General features: G+C 44.1%; 1 long non-coding RNA gene across 1 annotated transcript; it reads right to left on the bottom strand.

The window, feature by feature from the left end:
• Positions 1-9,286: 9,286 nt before the first annotated feature.
• LOC141089016 (uncharacterized) lies at positions 9,287-9,860 on the bottom strand. The gene is made up of 3 exons (XR_012232135.1): positions 9,687-9,860; positions 9,506-9,574; positions 9,287-9,423 (listed from the first exon to the last, which is right to left on the bottom strand). It is a non-coding gene; the product is annotated as an uncharacterized lncRNA (long non-coding RNA).
• Positions 9,861-24,638: the final 14,778 nt, after the last annotated feature.

Here is a 24,638-nt window from a genome sequence, read left to right as displayed (position 1 = left end):
GCAGGGGACCATGCATACCAGGATAGGGGGTTGAGGGGTAGCATGCATATCAGGATTGGGGGTGAGAGCCATTCATATCAGGATTGGGGGTGAGAGAACCATACATATCAGGATTGCGGGTGAGAGAACCATACATATCAGGATTGGGGGTGCATTTTTGCATTATTATTAATTCTTCAAAAATAAGCCGCATATATATTCTAGAATACCCGATGCGTTAGAATCGGGCCACCATCTAGTGTGTGTGTATGTATATATATATATATATATATATATATATATATATATATATATATAGAATTTTACGTCAAGTGTTCAGTCTGAATCAAATGTTTCATAGATTTACATGGAAACCACACTAAGCGCTCAGCGTAGAGCGCAGGATAAATGTGAGTCGAGCCTTACTGCGATCTTTGGGAGGCAGAATGCACAAATCAACAGCAGGCGCAGAATTGGTTTTATTTTTTTCGCAGTTCCTCGTTCGTTATAAGAGATTAGATGATTTTATTCTTCTTTTCTGTGCATTAACAGATTTATATAGTTTTTTATGTTTGTCTACTATCACACACTAAAAGATGCTTTTTTTTTCCAACAAAAAAGTTTTAGCATCACCATATTTTGAGAGCTATAATTTTTAGATATTTCTGTTGACAGTCATGTGAGGGCTTGTTTTTTGCAGGACAAGTTGACGTTTTTATCAGTACCATTTTTTTGCACATGACATTTTTTGATCGCTTTCTATTCCAATTTTTGTGAGGTAAAATTAACAAAAACCAGACCTTGTTTTTTTCCTTTTTATGCCATTCACCAAGTGCTAAAAGCTTTATTTTTCGGGTTAGTACGATTACAGCAATACCACATTTAGTTTTTTTATGTTTCGCTGCTTTTACACAATAATAAATATTTAAAAGAAAAAATAATTGTTTTTTGCATTGCTGCATTCTGAGAGCTTTTTCCTATTTAACCACTATTGGAGCAGTTTGGTGGCATTTTTTGTGGGACAAGATGGCATTTTCAACTATACCATTTTTATTTACATTCTTTTTTATCACGTTTTTCTCCACTTTTTGTTCAGCAGTATGATGAAAAACCATAGTTTTGTGTCTCGTTTTTTATTTTGTTTACTATGTTCCATAAAGGGGTTAACAATTTAGACAGTTTTATAGATAAGGTTGTTCTGGACACAACGTTACCAAATATGTGTACTTTTTTATTTTTGTTTTGACTAAAAATGCGTATTTATGGGTATAATAGTTTTTCATGTTGTTTTCTGATTTGTTTTAAAATATATTTTTAACTTTTTTTTTTAAATTTACTTAATTCCTTTATGAGACTAACTTTTATGACTGTGATTGCTGGTATAATGCGTTGCAATGCATTATACTTGTTAGTGCTGCACCGACAGAAGCCTCTTAGACCATGCTCTTGCATGGGTTCTTGGGGGCGCTGATCGAATGGGAGAGGGAGCCCTCCTCCCTTCCTCCCGTATGTTGCTATTGATATTCAACACAAAATCACAGGCACGGCTCCTGTTTGGAGTATCTATATTTTAAAGGTCGGGAACCAGATAGTCATACCACACAAACCAGTTCACAAACAATATTTCCCATATGTCTACTATGTGTACTTTATCATTTTGAAATGTCTTTATCTGGAGAACTTGAGATGAAGTACAGTAAAAATTTCAGTAATTTTTTTCTTTTTTTCATTTCAAGTAAATTTACACATCTTATTTTTGAAAATGTTCAGTTGTGAAGTGACTTTTAGAAGTCTTCATATTGCAGACCCCCAAAAATGATAGTGTGGCGCCCCCAGGAGTATGGTCGCCACAGTGGCATTACCTACCTCCTAGGGAGTGTGATGTCATGCTTGGAAGCAATAGGGGATCTCTCTGGCAGTTAACCACAGCACACAACACAGCTCCCACTCCATGCCAGCAGAGGGAGCTCTGAACCCAAAAACTGGGGGAGGAGCTGCTCTCTGGGGGTCGGGAAGGGAGAATTAGGAGTTCGTGCATGGGGGTCAACGTTTGTGGACGTGAGGAGAGGAGCTGGAAGATTGAGCAGAGTTCAGAGCTCACTTCTAGCTATAGCGCATGATCTGGTGCTCCAAGGCTGTACGGACACTGATGGTCCTGCAACAGAAACCGGAGGAATAGGAAGCTGTAAATGCTCTATTCCACATAAGACTCAGAGGCACAACAGCGACGTGTGAGCCAGAAGAGAAAGGCTACAGCTGTCTGTCATACGAGGGAGATCTAAAGAGAATAAGCAAGTGGAACTTCAGTGTAACACAGTACTGCAAGTACCTAAAACTAAGCGCTAGGAAGGAGACTACACAACCCATCTGCCTAGAGAGATTCCTAAGTTGCTTCCAGGCCAGCCAGCTCCTGTGCCATCTGTAATCTGGACCCTGGACTGCATTTGCCAAGCAAAGTAAAGGTAAAGAAACTGCACCCTGTTGTGTCCTTGCCTTCTTCCTGCAACCCCGTCAGCACTGTTACATCTCTGTGCCAAACACTATACCCTCTCCCTCAACACCTACCCTCTTCATCTACTCTGCCCTGGGACTACAGCCCTGCCTGTGGAGGGCTACGCCATCATTGCTGCACCCCACCATCTGTCCCAGAGGATCTGTCTGCAGCATCGGCTTAACACCTTCATTGCCGAACACCACAGGTGGCGTCACGAATCATTCAGTCAAACTTTATTCCATCACTTAATCCCTTTTACATGGGCGCCCAGGGCCATGGACCGGGTCACCACTGCTGTCACATTCCCCTCTGAGAGACTGGCCCGGTACTGAGTACCCCACAGCCCTGGGAGGGCGATCCAATAGCATTTTAAAAACTGCAAACCTCAAAGTATTCAAAATTGCTGTCAGGATATTGGTTAATCCTTCAGATGCTTCACTGGAATTAATGCAAAGTGGAGTGAAAAAATAAAAATTGCATTTTTACTAAAACATTGTTCTAGCTCCAATTTTGTTTTACAAAGAGTAATAGGTGGAAATGGACACCACAATTTCCTATGCAACGTAGTATTGCAATATCACATATGTGGTAAAAAAAAACGCTGTTTAAACACTGGGCAGGGCTCAGAAGGGAAGAAGCGCTGTATGATTTTGGCAGTACAAATTTGGCTGGAGTAGATTTTGGATACCATGTTGCATTTGCAGAGTTTCTTAGTTGACAAAACAGCCGAAATTTCCTACAAGTAACCCCATTTTGGAAATTAGACTCCCTCACGGAATTCATCCAGGGGTGTGGTGAACATTTGATTCCACAGGTGCTTCCCAAAATGTTATGACACTGGGATGTGCCCTTGTAGCCCCTTCCAAGGAGAGCTAATTTGGGTTGTGATGCAAACGATCTACAAATCTGCCATTATTGGTCCAAATTAAAATAGAATAAATAAATACGATGCATCGAAGATAAGAAAATAAAACACAGCAAGTGTCTGTCAGTATAAAATTCTTGTCTTCCCTTCGATCCAAAGCAAAAAGTATTTTATTACACCCACAGAAGAAAGGGGAATAGCTTTACATTACTGTACCTAAGAAAGAAAATATTTTAATTGAGGAAAGAAAGTGTTTTTAATTAGGAATAACAAGGTTGTAAATTATGGATTCTGCAGAAGACCTTGACACTGGTTCTGTCCATTTTCCTATGCCTTCTGTAATAAAAGAAACTTAACACAAAGACACCTCTATATCAGAGACGAGGCTCTGTGCTATTGCTTTTATGAATGACACTTATTAATTATTATAGCACAATTTATTCCATGGCGCTTTACACGTAAGAAGGGGTGTGCATAATAAAAACAAGGGCAATGATCTTAAACAATACAAGTCACGACAGGTGCAGGAGGAGAGAGGATCCTGCCCAACAAGGGCTCACAGTCTACCAGGGTTGGGTGAGGATACAGTAGGCGAGGGTAGAGCTGGTTGTGCAGCGGTTTGGTGGATCAGTGGCCACTGCAGGTTGTAGGCTTGTCCAGGGCCAGACTAGGACTAAAATTCAGCCTGGCATTTGAAGTTACACAGGCTCACTAGTCACTAGTCATATTTTTGTACACTTGCAGGTTACAAGAAGTGAGAGGAGATTAACACAACTATATAACATGTAGTCACAGCTGTGCCCAGTATTTCAGCTCAGTCCTATTTATTGCTTTTAGTTGCAGTACTCCCAGAGCTCTGTCCCCCTTTGTAAGCACAGTGACAGAATTCCTGGCAGAACTGCTATCCATTGGGCAACTAGACCCCCTGGTCATAGCCGCCCCTATCATACCTCCAAACCTTTGAAGAAGGGAAAGAGGGACAAAGATTGTGGCGCGCGCAGCTGCAAATTTTAGGCCACACCCATTTCACAACTAGTCACACCCATGTCCACACCCAACCCCACCCATTTAGCACTGCTGATCACACTGACTGGTACTGAGGGGACAGTGGCTAGCATTATGGGCACATTTGCTGGTACTGTGGGCATACTGACTGGTACTAAGGAAGAGAGAAAAAAGAAAACAGAACGAAAGAAAGGAGAGCGAGAGAGAAAGAACAGAGAGAAAGAAGAAAGAACAGAGAGAAAGAAAGAACAGAGAGAAAGAAAGAGGAAAGAAAAGAAAGAGGGGAAAGAAAGAACAGAGAGAGAGAAAGAAAAAAGAAAGATTAGAGAAAGAAAATGAGGAAAAGACAGAACAGAGAATGAGAAAGAAAGAACAGAGAAAGAAAGAAACAGAGAGAAAGAAATGAAGAAAGATTCTATAAAGATACTATAGCAGCCCAACTCCCATTGTAGTGCCCACCTGAGCCTCCCAGTACAGGACATATGATCCGCTCACATGGCCGGCATCCCTGATTCCAAGGCGATCCTGCTGTCTGCGCTGTCAGAGGACATGGTGATGGATCTGAAGCACTCCTATTTCCGTCACAATCTCCTCATGAAATTACCTAATTTCCGGTCAGCTTCCAGCACATCACTTCCGGTGGAACGTCATGTGCGAGTTTTAAAATGGTCACTGGGGCTCCGCCGTGTACTCCTGTGTCCGTGGGAAAAACCCACTTTGTATGCCTTGTACACACTTGGCTCCGCACATCCCATACACATATGGCTCCACTCTGTACAGCTCGTACACACGCGGCTCCGCTCCGTACACTTCATACACACGCGGCTCCGCTCCGTACACTTCATACACACGTGGCTCCACTCTGTACACTTCATACACATGCAGCTCCCCTCCGTACACTTCATACACACGTGGCTCCACTCTGTACACTTCATACACACGCGGCTCCGCTCCGTACACTTCATACACACGTGGCTCCGCTCCGTACACCTCGTACACACACGGCTCCATGCCATACATTTCGTAAACACGGCTCCGCTCCATACACCTTGTACACACATGGCTCTGCTACATCCACCCTGTAAACCCCTCCTGAACTGACTCTGGAGCTGCCTGTGGGGGGGTGGGGTGGGGGGGGGGAGGTCAGAAGCACTGCAGGGCAGGCACAGACTTCTCTTTGATGAATGGATCATGTGACCTCCGTCCCTACTAGTATTCTGATCCTGCCCACACATTGATCACATGTTCATGATGTAATGGGAACGTCCTTTTGCTTTCCCTCATATTTATCTATTACCGGCTTCCTGCGGCTTCCATGACAACAAGAAAGGATCGAGCAGCCCACTGCAGGCACCGGCCCTTCTGGCATTTGCCAGAAGTGCCCGATGCCCAGGCCGGCCCTGGGCTTGTCTGAAGAGGCAGGTATTAAGGTTCCTTTTGAAGGTTTCCATGCTAATTTAAAAATATTACATTATCAAAGATATATAAATTGTCTGAATGATAAAGCAAAGTGTAAATATCTACCGTAACAGATGTGAATTGAAAAATTGTTTTCTTTTTCCAAAATAGTGTTATTTTGCCCTAAATTTGTAATTTTCACAAGGGGTTATAGGATAAAATTGATGACACAGTTTGTTAAGCAGTTTGAAGTGCCCCTGAAGTGCCAAAACATCTCAGAGAATACATTTAGGGCTTTGATAAGCATTTTTATATCACAAGTGCTTCACAGAATTTTCTAAGATGGGGCCTTGAAAATGTAAAAATATTTTTTTTCTGTTAAAATGTTCACTTAGCCTCAAATTTTACTTTTTCACTACAGAATATGATTCCCACAGTTTGTTGTGCAATTTCTACCAAACAGGGCAATACCAATTATGTGATTGTACACTACTCTTTGAGCACAAGGTGGAGCTCAGAAGCAAAGATTGTGGACACCATTAGCAAAGGTGCTAGACTAAAGGTACTGTCACACTAAGCGATCGCACCAGCGATCACGACAACGACACGACCTGGCAGAGATCGTTTGTACATCGCTATATGGTCGCTAGTTAGCTTCCAAACGTGAAGATCTCAAACGACACATCAGTGATCAGCGATCTGTATAACGACCTCGGCGGTCGTTGGGACCTGTCACACAGCATGTATTGTAAATTACTCCGACCTCGATAGACGTGATTGAGCGCATCTTTTTCCACGCCCCTCTGCACAGATTGGTGGTCAGTGTATGGCATGACTGTTTATGTCACAGCTCTCGCTTGGTGATTGGACGACCGTGTAATAAAAGGACAACCGTGTAATAAAAGGACAACGTATTAGCGCTCCCATCCATTTTTTCTAGAGCGCAGAGGTTCATATGAGTTTCCAGCAGCGATCCATATTGCGTCCAGCTAGCCTTCTGCTTTGCAGTTCCTGCGATCCATTCTGTGCCGCTGTTGCCTTTGGCCCGGATTTATTGATTCCTTCAGGATCTCTATACTGTATTGTAAGGTAGGCACTTATTTTTCTTATTTTATAATTTTTTTGGCATTAATTTTTTTTTAAACTTTATTTAATATTTATATCTGTCTTTATATCCAGCAGTCATGGTAGTTTTCCTGCCACCGCCCTCCGCTATAACATCTTTCGGACATTTTTGTTTCTGCCGCGCCCACTATCACTTTTTTTGCAGCTGTTTTAACAGTTGTCGTCCAGCTCTGGATTTTTCGGGGGCAGCCATTTTTGTTTCAAGCACGCCCACCACCGCCATTTTACCATCCCAGCTGTGTTAATCATTGTCGGCCATCTATTAATTTATTTGTGGCATCCATTTTTGTTCTGCCGCGCACACCATTGCCATTTTTTCCAGCTGTGTTAACAGTTGTCGGCCATCTCTGAATTTTTTTGGGGGGCAGCTATTTTTGTTTCTGCCATGCCCAGCACGGACATTTTATGCAGCTGTATTAACCGATGTTGGCCATCACTGATTTTTTTTGGGGGGCAGCCATTTTTGTTTCTGCTGCGCCCAGCACCGCCATTTTATGCAGCTGTATTAACCGATGTTGGCCTTCCCGGTTTTTTTTGGGGGGGCAGCCATTTTTGTTTCTGCTGCGCCCAGCACGGCCATTTTATGCAGCTGTATTAACCGATGTTGGCCATCACTGATTTTTTTTGGGGGGCAGCCATTTTTGTTTCTGCTGCGCCCAGCACCGCCATTTTATCCAGCTGTGTTAACAGTTGTTGGCCATCACTAATTTTATTGTGGGGCAGCCATTTTTGTTTCTGCCGCGCCCACCTCCGCCATTTTATGATCATAGCTGTGTTTTAAGTTGTAGGCTATGTACGCATTTTATTTTATCATACCTTTCAAAAAAACAAATGTTACTTGTTTTGGGCCGTTCTCACATAATCACTTTTTTATTGCAGATGGCCGATAAGCAAGATTTCCTGCGTGACTTCATAGAGATGTACCGCTCGATGCCTTGCTTATGGAAAATAAAGTCGGCTGATTACAGCAACAGGCTGAAAAAGAAGGAGGCTTACCAAAAACTGGTGGAGCTTTCAGAAAACCATTACCCCAATGAGCCAGTGGATGAGTCTTCGGTCAAAAAAAGAACTCAGGCCCTCCGCACAGTATACCGGAAAGAACTAAACAAAGTCGAGAATTCAACCAAGTCTGGAGCCGGGTCAGAAGATGTATATGTCCCCAAACTTTGGTACTTTGAACTTCTTGCTTTCACAAGGGACCAAGAAGTACCGAGACAAATGGCATCTATGTTGGCACCAGACCCTGTGATCCTGCAGGACTCCCCGGTCGGTGATGTAAGTACCTATCTTGTAGTACACATAGGAATGTACATGCCCATTTGGAATAGAAATTATAAATAAATAAGGGAAAATTGACACAATAGCACAAGTTATCCCATAACGTACTGATAATTAAGTTAAACGTTTGAGGCCTATCTATTTAACATACAGTTGAAGGACAGTTAATAACCATTGATACTATTCCCTTTATCAAATTTGTTGCTGTATTTGGCTGTTATAGTGTGAAGCTTAATTTCTTTTGCTTTGTGATGTTACATGTATTTTCTGTTCACACAGGACACAGAAGAGGCAGTCATCTCACCTCCCTTAATCACGCCCAAACAAGACAGCATTGCAACGGTGCAAGAGGAAGAAACAGTTGAGACACCATCCCCATCTGTGCCGAGGCGACTCACATTTTCAGGTCGAAAAAGGAAGGCCCCCACCTCGGCTACCCCTGAATTTATCCAACTTGCCAAAAAAGTCTTAACACCTCAGAACCTTACCGGCTTTGCGTACTATGCTAATGAGAAGCTGCCTACACTCGATCCAATACAGCGTGCTCATGCTGAAGGGCTTATGCTCGAGGTGTTGAGTCAAGCAGCAACCGGGAGACTCACTGACACGTATACGGTCATGGACAGAAATCACAACCCGCAATACTCTTGGCCGCACAATCCTGCACCTCTTGAGCCTACAATGAGAAGGGGGTTAGACCCTTGTTCCCCCACTTTTTTATTATACTCTGCCAAGGCAACGTGGAAATGAAAACGACACATATTACCAACAATTGTGGTTCTGCACATATTTCTTACAATTTTTTTTGTGTATATATATTTTTTACAAGTTGTTTAAGTGTTTTTAATAAAAATGTTATATTTCAAATGAAACGAGGTCTGGTTTTCTTGTTTTGTTTGGTATTTGAACATTATTGTACACTACAATATAAAGATGGCCGTATACACGAACGTCAGCCCAAGTAACCAATCTTTTACCAAAAAAGACACAGCCGCGTATATGAACTTAAAATATATAAATATATATTTCTGACGTATATATATATTATATATCAAACTTTTTTGTGTAAACATGATACAAACTTTCTGTACCGATAGTAAAACATTAAACATAAATATAACAAAAAAAGAAAAAAAAAATTAGGGAATGCCACCCTGTTGTAGGCCCGCCAAGAACCTCTCCAGCATCTGTCCGTGCATGTCCATAGCTGCCAGAGTGACAGCCATAGCAGCCCTCGTCCGCCGGTGAGATGCCAGCAGGGCCTGTGCAGTGGGGATCTCTGTTGAAGAAATGATAAATGTAAACCTGTAAATTATTGACACTACCAACAAAAGGTCCATGGTTCTTGTTTTTATACTTACGATATTGCGGTGGCTCAGTTCCGTCAGGTGAGGGGCTAATAGCCCACCCCGAACCAGTGGCACCAACGGCTATGGGACCAAAAACAAAAAATTTAACGACAACCCTCCATCCTTTCCAAAGCCAAACATAAAAGTACACTTTTTTTTATTTTATTAAAAAAAAGTGCTTTAATTTAATTACCAGATGAAGAGGCTACACCAATATCACGGAGTGATGTTGGAGATGGGCTGGCAGCGGGCGAAGGAGTAGGTGCTGAGACGTGGTGATCCCCTGGAGATGGTGGGGTTGTTGGTCGTGCTGACCGCGATGGCGGGCTGGATGGTGAGGGTGGTCCTAGAGATAGGAAAAACAGTCCATTGAAATCTGAATGTAAAATGCAGTATTTAATTGTAAAAAAAAAAAAAAAAGCAGGGCTGAACATTAGTGTTTTAATCAAGTTGTTAAATCGTCAACGGTATTCGCATACCGCCAACAAATATTGAATAATAACAAGTATTCTTCTTCTCAATTTTAAATGTTATGTTGTACGCTTTTACAGTTCCGCTTTTACCTACAGCAATAAACTTTTTTTCTATTTTTTTTATTTTAATCCTGGAGTAACATTAAAATTTTAATGTAACTTACTTTAAAAAAGTTTTGGTTTAAATTTGGTACAAATTTGTAAAAATTCGGTAGAAGTGCATCTTCATTTAAAAGCTTCACCAAAAAAAAAAAAAATTATTCACACTTCTTGTAAGTTTCACTTTCATTATAACACATTACAATGCCCCTGCATTTTTGCAAACGGCAAATGCCATCATGCTGTGTGTTTACAAGCTGACACTTGTCAAAAGCTGAACGTGCTACGTCAGATATGAGGCGGTAAAGTACACGTCCATAGACAACATACAACTTAAAAAAAAATTCACATCCTGTCCAAAATACTCACCCTCTCCCCTTTGGTTTTCTGACCGGATAGTCGCTATGCACTCACTTGAGCAGTAACGCAGATCCGCCAATTTCTTTCTGATCTGCGTCGTGGTCCGCTGTATTCCAAAGTTGCGCTTTAGGCCTTTTTTGATTTTTTTTAAAAACGCGCTTCTTGTGCAGCATGGGACGGTCATGTGTTGCACGGTCATAGTCCCGTGCGTCAAGTTCTCTGGGGGGAGCCAGAGGTCCGATTTCTGATCAAAGAACTGAACGCTGGGATGCCATGTTGTTCAGTTATGTGTTGGCTAGGCCACATTAACACCGCCCACCAGAGCGTCATGACGTCATGGTGCTCGGTGACGCTGATGCGTCAAAGTTATACCGCGGCCTCTTTGGCGACGCAACAAAACTTGCATACGTCTTGGCATTACATGTTTTCTATAGCTACACGTTCTACTTATAAATTGGATTTATCCACAATACACACCTGTCCCCATCACGACAATGACCTTGCCTTCTCCCCATTACACCCCTCATTTTCCCTTATCCACATTACTCCTCTCCCCATCACACCAATGACTTTGCCTTCTCCTCATTACTCCCCCCTCCCCATCACACCCCCTCATTTTCCCTTATCCCCATTACTCCCCCCTCCCCATCACACCCCTCATTTTCCCTTATTACTCCCCTCTCCCCATCACACCTATGACTTTGCCTTCACCCCATTACTCCCCTCCCCATCACACCCATCATTAGCCCTCCCACCATGCCCTTCTCCCACATTGCTAAATTTATTAAAATAACACGAAGGCATTTTTAAATGTAAATTTTTTTTATTAACAAAATGTATAAAAAAAGGATAAACTAAAAATTTTTACAATGCAAAGTATGTCTGATGCTGCCAAGTCACTGCACTAGGCCCTTTGAAGTATTGGCAGTACTTGTCTCGGCTGGCCTTCGCATCGTCCTTGGTCCTGCCTTGATTGACAGGTTGAAGTCCTGCAATAGCGGGATCATTTTCACGCCATTCTCCGAGCACCACGTCACCATTGCTGTCTGAGTCCATGAAGCCTGGTGGACTGTAAGCTAAAGCATCGCGCTGCCGAAGAAAATCGTGCAGCATGCAACAGGCCAACACCACGGAGTCTATAGAATCCAGCTTCATGTTGATTGGTGTGTGGAAAACCCCGAAGCGGTTGGCCATTATGCCGAAGGCATTCTCGACAACGCGTCGTGCCCTTGACAGTCTGTAATTAAAAATACGCCTTTCCTCTGTCAAAGTCTTTGGTGGGTACGGTTTCACAAGATGCACATGAAAGGGGAAGGCTTCATCGCCCACAAAAACAAAGTTAAGGTTGGCGGTGGTGTCCATGTTGGTTGGCAAGTGCAGTTCATTGTTATTCAAGCGTTCCCCAAAAATAGTGTGCTCCAAAATGCCTCCGTCTGAAACCCTTCCGTTCATGCCAACGTCTACGTTCATAAATTCATAATTGGCATTAACAAGGGCCATGAGGATCACGCTGAAGTAGCTCTTGTAGTTATAGAAGTATGATCTGCTGTTGGCTGGTTGCGTGATCCGCACATGTTTGCCATCCAAGGCACCACCACAGTTTGGGAACTGCCAAATACGTTCAAAATCTGAGGCCATTTTTTGCCATTCCACCACGCTTTTTGGAAAAGGCATGTAGCTCCGTAAACTGCGGACGATGGCGTTGCATGTTTCTAGAATTAATACACTGAGGAGTGATCGAGAAACAGCAGCAGAAAATTGCAATTCTTTCATTGAACGTCCGGTTACCAGAAAACGCAGCGTGACTGCCAAACGTTCCTCTGCTGAAACAGCTGCACGCATCTGTGTATCCTGCCGTTCAATGAGGGGCCTCACACATTCCAGTAGGAGCTTGAATGAATCCTCCGACATCCGTAGATAATTTCGGAAATCCTGCGGATTCTTCTCCTGCAACTCCCTCACTAGATGCATGTGGGTGAATTTGGACCTCTGCTCCAGCCATTCTCTGGTCCACATGCGACACTTTCGTTTGGAGCGCCTCTGTTCCACCCATGCCTCTTCTTGTCGATTTCCCTCCATCAGTAAAACTGCTGCCACAATCACACACTCCACGGTGGTCATGTACATTATGTGCAACCTGCTCGGTAAAGAAGAGAAAAGTTATTTAATTACGTTAATTAAAAAAAAAAAAAAAAAAAAAAAAGAAGTAGTTTTTTGTTTAGATCGCATTAGTTAACATTGAAAAAACAGCAAGCGTACAAAAGCCTAAAATGGCGGGGGTGGGCGTGGCTGTCAAAAGGTTGCTAGGTTAGCCAAAATGGTGGGGGGTGGGCGCGGCTGTCAAAAGATTGCTAGGTTATCCATTGTTATGGAGGATCAAATATAACCAAAAAAGTAACTCAAAAAGCAACAAAGATCTTAAAATTACAGTGGTGATTGTTTTGCAAACAACAACAAGAAAAAATTCCCCGCAACACGTCTATATATTTATTGGAGGTAAGCAGCCAAAAATACAAGCTGTGTGGCAAAAATAACTTAAAAACGCATCACAAAACAGAAACAATATGTACCTTGCAAGGGAAATCCAAAAATCCAGAAGGTATAAATGCCAAAGATGAAGCGCTGTAGCAACTCTGACAGGATCGCAAAACCCCCACACACGATAGTATCCTCGCAACAACGCACAAAGGAATATCCACAAAGCGCTCAGGAACAATGGATGGGGGCGCAGTTTTACGTTCTCATTTATTGCTGAGGTGATGTTGTGGCCGCCAATCGGAGCTGAGGGGCGTTACTAAAGAAAACCTAGTCCCGCCTGTGCCGCTGACATATGAGTCGCCAACGAGGTTGCTCGTCGTTCATAAAGGGTGTCAAACTCAGCGATTCCGGCTCACCAGCGGGACGCCAACGATCAAAATACGGTCCAGGATGTTCGTGCACGATCAGCGACATCGCAGCAGGGGCCACATCGCCGCTACATGTCACACACAGCGACATCGTTGACGATGTCGCAGCTGCGTCATAATATCGGTGTCGCTTAAGCGATATCGCTAGTGAACTCGCTTAGTGTGACATGGCCTTAGCGAATTTCCCCCCTACACACAATTGACCCCATTTTGGAAACTACACTGCTCAAGGAATATATCTAAGGGTGTTGAGTATTTTGAACCCACAATTGCCTCAAAAAATGTATAATTTTGGGCTGAGAAAAAAAGATTTTTGATACTCCATGTAAAATCTTACTCGCAGCCTTCATTGGGGACACAGAAACCATCAGTGGAGCCTGCTGCCACCTGGTGGCTGACAATGATACATCTTAAAAAAATGTGGCTCCTCCCCAGCAGGCTACAACTTATCTACCAGCACCAACCGTTAATAAGAAATCATTAGATGAAGCAAAAAAATAAAAAAGGGAAGAACAACCCCCCTGAGAAGAAAAAATGCAAATAAATGCCTGAATGGACAACCAACAGAGGGTGCTTTGCCCCCAATGACAGTTGCAGGAAAGATTTTTACAGTGAGTACCACTTTTCTTGGGTGCTTCATTTGGGTACACGGAAACCATGGAAATGCTAATAATGTTATAATAGAAAAATATTAATCCATCAACCACATGAGCTACTGCAGCTTATAGTACTTTCCTGTCAAACCTTGCATTCGCCAACTTAAACTCTGTACAACGTAAAAAAGGTATGGACTGATGACCAAGTAGCAGCCTTACAGAGTTGCAAAGCAGATGCATGATGATGTGCGGCCCAGGATACTCCCACAGCCTAACTAAAATCAGCAGTTACCCTGAATGATTGTGCTCTGTAGTCTTAGCCTGATGATTTGAGAATGGCAGATTGAATCTAGTGAGCAGCATTTACCTTTCAAGCCAGACCTCTGGGAGGACCTACTGGGATGACAAATAGGTTGGATTGGACTGAAAAGTAGCGCCGCATAGCCCTGACTACATCAAGCCTGTGCAAATATCTCTCGCATGGATGTACAAGAGGAGGGAATGACAATATCCTCATTAAAGAGAACCTGACAGCTGATTGCATACTGCCTGATTCAAGGCTTGCTTAGATGCTCTTTTGCATACTTCTGATGCTGAATTTTATGAAGGCAATATTTGTGCAGATGTACAGTACAACAATGTATCAACTCCAAAGTCTGAAATTTTGCTTGGTCTTCCAGACCTTATCTTGACTTTCACTGTTCCTGCTAATTGCGATTTCTTAACTACATTTTAAACTGAGGAAAGGGCAACTTGATAATGCTTTGCTATCTTCTTGTAGCCTGAATAATGCAGTGTAAGTTTTCTACTTGTATTATGTAATATTGATGGAAAATCAGCTGCAGTTGTCCGGACTTGGACAGGCGGGTTATGGCTCTGAATTATTGAGAGATATATACGGGGCTACTCCTCAAGTATTGATAATATATGTAGAGTTTTTTTTCCCCCTGGGGATGGTGCCAGAGAGAATGATATACTCTAGAGCATTATTATTGGTAAAAGACTGATAAGTGTTGGCAAATTGATAGCTGGATATTGCACCGATTAACTGCCGAAGGATAGGTGTTTTATTATTTCCCTTGGAGACTGTACCAAGGTGAGAGCCCTTTCGCAGTCACTTTCTATCTGTGTATTGTCTGGATTTGAGAATACTGACATAGCTGGGCAACATCTGTCCTAAACTATGTCATGTGAATTCTGATATACATTTGTGAATGTCTTTCCATCCTTTTACTATCTGTATTGTGTTTTTTGTTATTAGGAGTGAGTATCATTAGGGTTATAAGGGACACAGATATTGAGCGGTGGTGCCCTTTCGCTTAAACTAGGATGCCAAACAGGACAAACCATATTCCCCATATACCGTTCAGTATCTTTGTCTATGTTTTTCTAGAATTGTGAGTCCTATATACTTTTAAAATATGAATAAAAGTAAATTTTTAGGGGTCTTTTTTTTTTCTTTGGTTGTCTAGTTTATGTGGCCCTATTTCCCTATCTATGAACTGGTGTTTACTTCATAAGGCAGAGCCTACCACCTAAAATGCTGTCCTGGCCATGAACATATGTCTATGCATCAGGTCCCTTAAAGACACTACTTCCATGAAAGGAAGGGTTGTGGTTTTCAATTACCGAGACACACAGGGAAGGTGGACCAAGTGTGTTGCAGTCTCTGGAGGCACTGTTTGCTACTCCAAATAGTTTGTGCTAAAACTGTTTCAGTGCCAAATCAAAAGGCCATATTTACACTTAGAAATCATTAGGCATAAACGCCCCGTCTCACATAGCGAGATTGCTAGCGAGATCCCTGATGCGTCACCGATTTTGTGACACAACAGCGATCTCGCTACATGTGACATAGCGGCGACCGGCCCCCCGCTGGATATCGCTGATCGCGCTCGAATGTCACAGCTGTGAGAACCAAGTTCAAGTCCCACAGCATAATTCTTTAAGAATGGGCTTAGATCTACATGACTCTTTAATAAATCTGGCGACCCAGTTACTACCCGTGATATCACAGCTAAACAAGGTCCCCAGGGCTGAAACTTGGATCCTAAAGGTACTGCTGGAAAAACTCCTCTCCAGACCTTTTTGAAGGAACTCCAGAATTTGATGCATCGGGACCTTCTCCCCGACTAAATTCTGAGGTAGCTAGAAACTTCTTCCAGGTTCAGGCGTAGATCTTGTTCGTGACTACATTCCTACTCTTTAGGAGAGTGGCTATCAAATTGGGGTAAAATCCTTTATCCCTCAGTAACAACCTCTCAAATTCTACGCCGTTAGGTGAAGCCTCGCCACTAATGGATGGTAGACTGGACCCTGGGAGCAGAGATCCTGGTGCTGCGGTAGCACCCACAGTTTGGAGACTAACATGGTCCTTAGCCACGAGAAAAATGCCCTCCTGGGCCAAAAGGGGGCAATGATGGTAATTCTTGCCCTGTCCTCCCTGATCTTCCTCACCAATAGAAGTAAGAGGGCTATGGAGGGGAAGGCATAACTCAGGTTGAAGTCCCACATTATTTCTGTGGGGTTGAGAGAATAGAACCGCCCCACTTTTTTGTTCTCCCTGGTGACAAACAGGTCTATGTCTAGATGACCCCACATCTGCACAATCTGGTCAAAGAAGGCACTTTACTTTTCAGCATCCATTCTCCCTGCCCTAGTAGGTTGCAGCTTAAAAAGTCTGCTCTGATGTTGTCCTTTCCTCTTATGTGCAGGGCCGTCAGACAGAAAATGTTCCTCTGCTACTTGGAATAGCTGCTCTGCCACTTCCATTAGGGGTCTGGACTGAGTTCCAGCTTGGTGGTTGATGCAGGCCACCGCGACCTGATTGTCAGAGAGGATCTGACGAATTTTTCAGGCAGCAGACGACACTCCTGCCTCTGATTCCAGAATGCGCCCCAGAAACTGCTGCAAACTTAAGGGCTGTAGCCGAGATTTTTTTTTTAATGTTCAGTAGCCACCCCAAGTGTTCCAGAATGGACATTATCCTCTTTACTTGAGCTGAGCAATGATCCACTGACCTGTCTACAAGAAAATTGACCAGGTAGGGAATAATCAGGACATTGGTTTCACAGAGGTGGGCCATGACCTTGACCACTATCTTTGTAAAAATGTGAGGGGCCATGGCAAGACCAAAGGGGAGAACCCTAAATTGGAAATGCCTAACCGAGCCCCCTATGACTACCGCCACCCTGAGGAACTGCTGATGATCTGTGTGAATAGGCACGTGATAGTACGCATCTCTTAGATCCAACACTGCCATAAAACAGTTTTTAAATATTAGCTTTATTGCTGATACAATAGATTACATTTTGAAGTAACATACTACCAAGAACCCATTTAGAGCCCTAAGGTTAATGATCATCCTGAAAGAGCCATCTCGTTTCCAAATCAGAAAGAGGGGGGAGTAAAACCTCTTACCCCTTTCTGGCCCAGAAACCTTAACCAGGACTGCTTTACGCCATAGCTCAAGGACCTCATCCTCCATTGCTTCCTGTTCCAAGAGGGATGACCAGTAAGGGGTTATCATAAACCTGTCCAGTGGGATAGAAGAGAACTCTAATTTCAGCCCTGATAGGCTACAAAACCAGACACTATTGGTAATATTTGACCAGGCCAGGTAGAAGGTCGACAGCCTACCCCCTACCAGGGCCAGCAGTAATTGGGGTGGTTTCTTATGCTCTCGTGAGGATCCCCCAAACATGAACCCCATACCCTTTCTCATCCTTTCATCCCACTTGGCTCTGTCCTTGGAAGGCTTCCCACAACTAAACCTTCTACTGAAGGGACACCTGTAGGAAGGAGTCAACAGACTGAGGAATTTCTTTTTATGATCCAGTCTTCTCCAGAAGCTCATCCAGGACCGGTCCAAAGAGGTAATCCCCTCACATGGAACAGTCTAGATCTAACCTGAATATCCCCAGGCCAGCACTTCAGCCATAATGCTCTTCGAGCCGCATTTGAGAGGCCCGCTGCTTTAGCCACCATCCTGACAGTCTGCAGAGGCATCTGACAAAAATGTGGTGGCACCTTCAATCACTGGTAAGATGTTCGGAATGGTTTCCCACGATAATAAAGTCATAGTCCCCGGAGTCAGACTCCTCTTAGTCTTCTATCATTTCCCCTTTCCCTTCGGGCACTTGCTGGCATAGGAACATCATGAACTCGCTCACTTCAAACATTTTCACTGCATTAATTCCTATGAAGCACCAGAAGTGTTTGTGAACTTATTGAGTGCTGTTTTCAGCACTTTGAGGAGTGCAGTTTTTAAAATGGTTGTCACTTTTGAGTATTTTCTGTCATATAGGCCCCTCAAAATTGCTTCAAATGTGATATTATCCTTAAAGAAAAAAAAAATTGGTTTTGTAAATTTTGTTGGAAATATGTAAAATTGCTGATCACCTTTTAACCCTTCTAACTTCATAAAAAAAATTAATGTTTCAAAAATGACACTGATGTAAAGTATACTTGTGGTAAATGTTATTTATTAACTATTTTGGGAGGTACAGCTATCTAATTTAAGGGCATAAAAATTATTAAAAAAAAAGTTTGGAAATTGTGAAATTTTCACCAAAATTCCGAAATTTACTACTACCTTAAAGTACAATGTACCACAAAAAAAACAAAAAAAAAACAAAAAAAAAAAACACAATCTCAATCACTGGAATATGTTAAAACATTGCAGAGTTATTACCTCAAAGTGACACAGGTTAGAATTGTAAAATTTGGCCTGGTCATGAAGGGGGAAAACAGGCTCAGGGTTTAAAATAAATTGTAGTTTTGGATTATCCATTTAATGACAAGAGAAAGCATTAGTTACCATTATACATAATCTAAGAACAATTTGTAAACTTTCAATATTTTCTTATGTAGTCTACATCAATTAGGTTCTCGTTAATGCTTTCCACTTATACTCATGCTGCCCAAACCTGGAGATTGCAGCCAGTTTACTTTTTTGAAATGCTGCATTTCAGAGATAACAGTTTGAGAAGCAATGCGGGGACTCTTGAGAGAGACTTGACTAGTTTGAAAGGGAACCTGTCATAAGATTCATGCTGCCCAAACCACAAGAAAACTTGCAATGGAAGTCAAACCCTTTTAAGGTAGGAAGTAATAGGAGGTGTTATTTATTGATCAGGACACACTTAAAGAAGCACTCCCATCAAAGTTTTTATCCTCTTAATATATTGCAATCATATTATACAGCACTGTGTACTTACAGTTGCTCATTTTGCCCTTCTACCCAGCTAATTCTTCTCTTTTCCAATTTGTCAATTACATCAGGTGATTAAAAACTGACTAGCTGAATCCTTCTAAGCTCTTTGTAGAAACAGGAGGTCAATTTTCTCTGCACAAGTTTTGAGTCAATGCAATAGTCTATGGCAGGGGGGAAGAATAGAGCAGCTGGGTCAGAAGTTGGGGGAATGATAAATGCAGGGATAAGTTCAGTCTGCATCTTCCATTACAGTAGAGCTTGGTCAAGGTCCACAATTTTTTTGGACAAGAGAGTCAGAATTTTTGCCACAGACTCTTAAGGAAACAAAAATGTGATGTTGTCTTGAAGTGTGGCATTCAGAGCCAGTCGTTTGTCTCATATTTAATTAGAAAGGGCTTCTGTTTGCACTGCAGAGCCTGGAAACGTAAGCTCTCCTTTGGTGGCCTGCTGCATGCAAATCACCTCAGAGTGTAGGTTCCAACCATTACGTTGTGTGCTCAAGGTCAGTTTTAACTGAAATATTTGTACAAGTTCATTAAATTAATCAAAATACAGCAAATCTAAGAAAAGGTGGGAAAAGGAAGGGATTTTAAATTCCCCAGACACTAGATCTTGTTATGATGAAAACAAAATGAATTAAGAGGAAAAATGTGTCAAATCACTACATTTATCAGTACATTTCGAAGAGTTGTAGAAGCAGGAGGAGGTCTCAGCACGAAAGTATTAAGTTACACACCGGTAACGGTATTTTTCGAAAGCCCATGAAAGCACCATGAGAGAGGGGATCAGCCCTTCGGGAACAGGAAACCTCCAGATACAAAAGGGCAGCACCTCTGCCATGCATCAGTTGTATTATAGAGCTTGAGAGGACCACCATGGATAATGGCACAAAATATATACACAACCTGAGCTAAATATCCCACGTGAAATTATAAGTGGAATGAGTGCACACCCATACGTGAAAGGGAGGGAACTAAGGGTGCTGTCATAAGCTTCAGAAAAATACCGTTACGTAACTTAATACTATATTCGGACTCCCATGACAGCACCACGAGAGAATTACAGAGATTTAGCACTATCTTAGGGAGGGGCTACGGCCTGCAGCACCCTTAAGCCGAAAGTGAGGTCTGAGGAATCACGCATGTGTAACTTATTATGGTTAAAAAAGGTGCAAGGGGAAGACCACGTTACCACCTTACATATTTGGTCGATGGATACTCCAGATCTCTCCGCTCAAGAGGTTGCCATGCAGGGCCGGCGACAGCACCCGGGCAAGTGCCAGGGCCCGGACGAGACGGGGGGCCCACTCACGCTGTCTGAGATACCGACTGCCACGCCCCCCCATGCACTGACCCCATCCTCGCTGTCCCAGAGACCCACCGCAGCCAGCAATGAGTTATCGCTAGGCTGTGTTCTCTTCTGGCACAGGGCCTGTGATGAGGACAGGAGGGGAGGAGTCAGAGGTCATATGATCAGAAGCCTCGGTGCCTGCAGGACTCTGCTGTAGTGGTGGTCATCATGGTGCTGGATGATGGAAGTTTGTGTGTGGGGTCAGGAGGGCTTTACAGGGGGATGTAGCAGAGCTGTGTGTACGGAGCAGAGCTGTGTGTACGGAGCGGAGACGGATGTGTACGAGGTGCGGAGCCACGCATGTAGGTGTACAGAACGGAGCCCTGTGTGTACAAAGTGTACGGAGCTGAGCCGTGCATTTACGGAGCGGAGCAGAGCTGGGTGTGTACAGAGCAGAGCAATGTGTGTACAAGGTGTACAGAGCGGAGCTCTGTGTGTACGAGGCATGCCAACCTGGAAACGTGCGTGTACGATTTGTATGGTGGGGAGCATTCATACCTCCCAACCGTCCCGGATCCAGCGGGACAGTCCCAATATTGAGAGACTGCCCCAGCCGGGAACTTACTTTTCCCACGGACACAGGAGTACACGGCGGAGCCCCAAGGAGCACTTTAAAACTTGCACGTGATGTTCTCCAGGAAGTGACGTGCTGAAAGCTGACCGGAAATTAGGTATTTTCGGGAGGATATTTTGACAGAACCATGGAGGCACTTCAGGGAATGCTTCAGATACATCGTGTCCTCCTCCGATAGAGTCAACAGCGGGATCCGTCTTGGAATCGGGGATGCCAACCATGTGAGATCATGATATGTCCTGCATCAGGAGGCTCAGGTGGGCACTACAATGGGAGCCGGGCTGCTATGGTATCTTTATAGAATATTTCTCTTTCTCTCTCTGTTCTCTCTCTCTTGCTCATCTTTTATACGTACACTACTAACCAATAGCCTCCTTCACATAAACATGTTTTGCCACAGAGCTTGTGTCTGTGTGGATTATATGCATGTCCGTGTTATCCACACGGAGACAAGTCTGTTTTTGGCCGGCACCACAGATGCCACACGGCATGAATCATGGTATGTGTTAAGGGGGGGCCCACTGAGACTTTCGCCCGGGGCCCTCATAAACCTGGAGCCGGCCCTGTTGCCATGGCTCGGGTATAGGGCACCCTTAAGTTCTGCGGAGCCGGACCGCCACCTGCTGTATAAGCTAGAGAGATAGCCTCCCTAATCCATCTCGCTAGTGTACACTTGGAAACTCTAAGTCCCTCCCTAGGGCCCTGAAAGGATATAAATAGGGCGCTGTCTTTTTTCCAGGGATTGGTGACAGGTATTGTGATAGGCATCTCCTAATGTCTAAGGTATGGAGTTTTTCCTCCTTCTGGTTCATGGGGTTAGGGAGGAAGGAGGGGAGAACTATCTTGTGTTCTGTGGAAGTCAGAGGCAACCTTGGGCAAATAGGCGGGGTCTGGCCTAAGCACTACCCTGTCATTCAAAACCTGCATGTAAGGAGGGTTCCAAGAGTGCCTGGATATTGCTTATTCTATGTGCCGACGTGATACCAAAAAGGCTGTATTGAGGGAAAGTGCCTTGAGGCAGATACCATGGGTTCAAACAGAGAGACTGTCATAGTCGTAAGGACTACGTTTAAGTCCCATGGTACACACCTTGCCCTGAGTATGGGCCTAGATCTGCCAGTTGCTTTAATGAATCTGGATATTCAGTAGTTCTTTGCCACATCACAATTAAACAAGGCCCCAAGGGCTGAAATCTGCACTTTCAAGGTGCTGATAGCTAACCCCAATTCCAGACCTTTCTGCAGGAATTCTAAGATCTGTCCTATAGGAACCCCTTTTTCGGTGTGATGGTTAAACGTGGCTAGAAATTGTCTCCAAGTTCTAGCGTAGATCTTGGCTGTTACAGATTTTCTGCTTTTCAGCAGGGTAATTCACAAAAATGCCCCAAATACTGATAACTTCATAACACTTGGGGATACTATATACCACAGAATAAATCAATCCCTGTTGTGATAACCATGTATTAAAAACAGGGCACCACAAAATGGTATATACAATAAAAATATTATTTGACAATTAAAAACACATATCAAGAAAAGGTGCTGATTTAATGAAAAGAGGGACAAACCAGCCATAGGAACACCACAAAACAATGTGGCCTGACCGCAATGAGAACAAATTTCACAAGACAAATAAATCAGAAAAAATAAATATTAATAAGTGACCACAACGTCCTATCATATAATTTAATCATGGGCCAAAACATGGCATACAAGTATGGAGGACTGCGCATCAACTTATCCCTAAGTTTATACTGGCCCATGCTGATGCAATGCTGAAAAAAAGAATTATATGAAAATGCCTGTGAACATACAGGTGAGTGGTGTTCCCCAGATGTCCTTCTGCCCCTGTCCCCCTCTCTTGATGTGTTTTTAATTATTGTCAATAAAGAATATTTTTATTGTATATACCATTTTGTGGTGCCCTGTTTTTACTACAAGGTTATCACAACAGTGATTGGTTTTCAGCAGGGTGTCCATCAGATTGGGGGAGAATCCTTTATCCTTCAATAACGACCATTCAAATGCCACGCCATCAAGTGGAGCCCTGCTACCTGCGGGTGATTGACTGGGCCCTGGAAGAGAAGGTCCGGGAGATCTGGGAGTACACAGGGGTCGCAGACTGACATTGTCCTCAGCCATGAAAACCAGGCCCTTCTGGGCCAGAAGGAGGCAATAAGAATGATGCTTGCCCTGTCTTCTCTGATTTTCCTTACTACCAGGGGCAACAGGAATAGTGGGGGGAAGGCGTAGGCCAGGTCGAAATCCCACTCCCGCATGAAGGCGTCCACCACCAGAGGTCTTTCTCTTGGATTCAGAGAACTGTTTTACTTGTCAGTTCTGTCTGGTGGCGAAGAGGTCTATTTCCGGTTGGCCCCACACCTGGACAATTTGGTCGAAGATGACTCCGTTCAGACACCATTCTTGTCTTAAGGTATTGCGGCTCAGGTAGTCTGCATGGAGGTTTTTTTTACCGCATGGAGAACCTGGTGGTGACAAGCGCAGCTCCCCCCTCCCCAATCCGAGACCTCACCGTCTGCAGGATACAGGTGGGGCATAATCTCTTTGGACAAGAGTCTGGTAGAGGGCATCTACAAAGGGCGCATTCTCTGTGTCTCGAATAATCTGTGCATTTCTTCCCCTAGGACAACAAAAACATAAGGGGGAGGCTGCATCACTGGGTGAACATTCACGAAGATCACTTACCAGTGCTTGCAGAATTAGGTACCGAGATACGAGGGGGGAATTATTCAGCTGGTGATGTCCACAGTCATGAAGAATTCCTACGGCTGGACCGGTCACTCACTTGACCCCGACTCGCGCGCCGGTTTTTCTGTTGGATTTCTGCCTGCTCAGTAGCTTCTACCTGCTGCAGGGGTTGCTGCAGCTGCTCATCCTCCATGGCAGCGGACAAATGGCCAGAAGCATGGGTCCCCCAGCATGATGGCCCTACATACCCCCCCTCCGTATCTGTCCAGCAGGGCACACTGCGCTTCCTCCCCGGGCCTCCCCACCCCCTGCAGGTGTATCCTGTTTCAGGAAACAGGCTCCGATTCCCGGTACGGCGGCCATTTTCTCAGCACCAGAATAACCCCACGCATGTGCAGAAGGGAGCCGGCGCCAGTGACCCGGAAGCTACCATCGGCCCCGCCTCCCGACATTATTTGGCGGCCCCAAGATGGCACCGACCATGTCAGAGGCCGCTCCGGGACATCTGGAGGGGAACTGCACGCGCCCCAGCATCTGACATCACCGGACCCGGACCCAGAGGCACGACCAGAGCACAGGAGAATCCCAGGGTTACTTACCTCGTGCTGCTAACTTCCAGAGATGGCGAGCCTCCGGACCCCACTCCCTGCTGCCGAACACTGCCGTGAAGTCCATCGAGGACCACCGTGGCACTTCCAGGGACCCTGCACCGGTACAAGGTAGGAGACCCCCCGCTACCCAAGCCGACCAGCCGGGCCTGGGGACATCGAGAATCTGTAGGATCCAGTCCCATCAGGAACAGGAAGCCAACTGATGCGTGGGAGAGGTGCCACCCTTTTGTATCTGTAGGTTTCCTGTTCCCGA

Source organism: Dendrobates tinctorius, unplaced genomic scaffold (genome assembly GCF_039654945.1).
Source record: "Dendrobates tinctorius isolate UK_male_01 unplaced genomic scaffold, ASM3965494v1 ptg000043l, whole genome shotgun sequence".
Taxonomy (NCBI): Eukaryota; Metazoa; Chordata; class Amphibia; order Anura; family Dendrobatidae; genus Dendrobates; species Dendrobates tinctorius.
The sequence above is the reverse complement of the archived record's forward strand: the minus strand, read 5'-3'. Positions and strand labels throughout refer to the sequence as shown.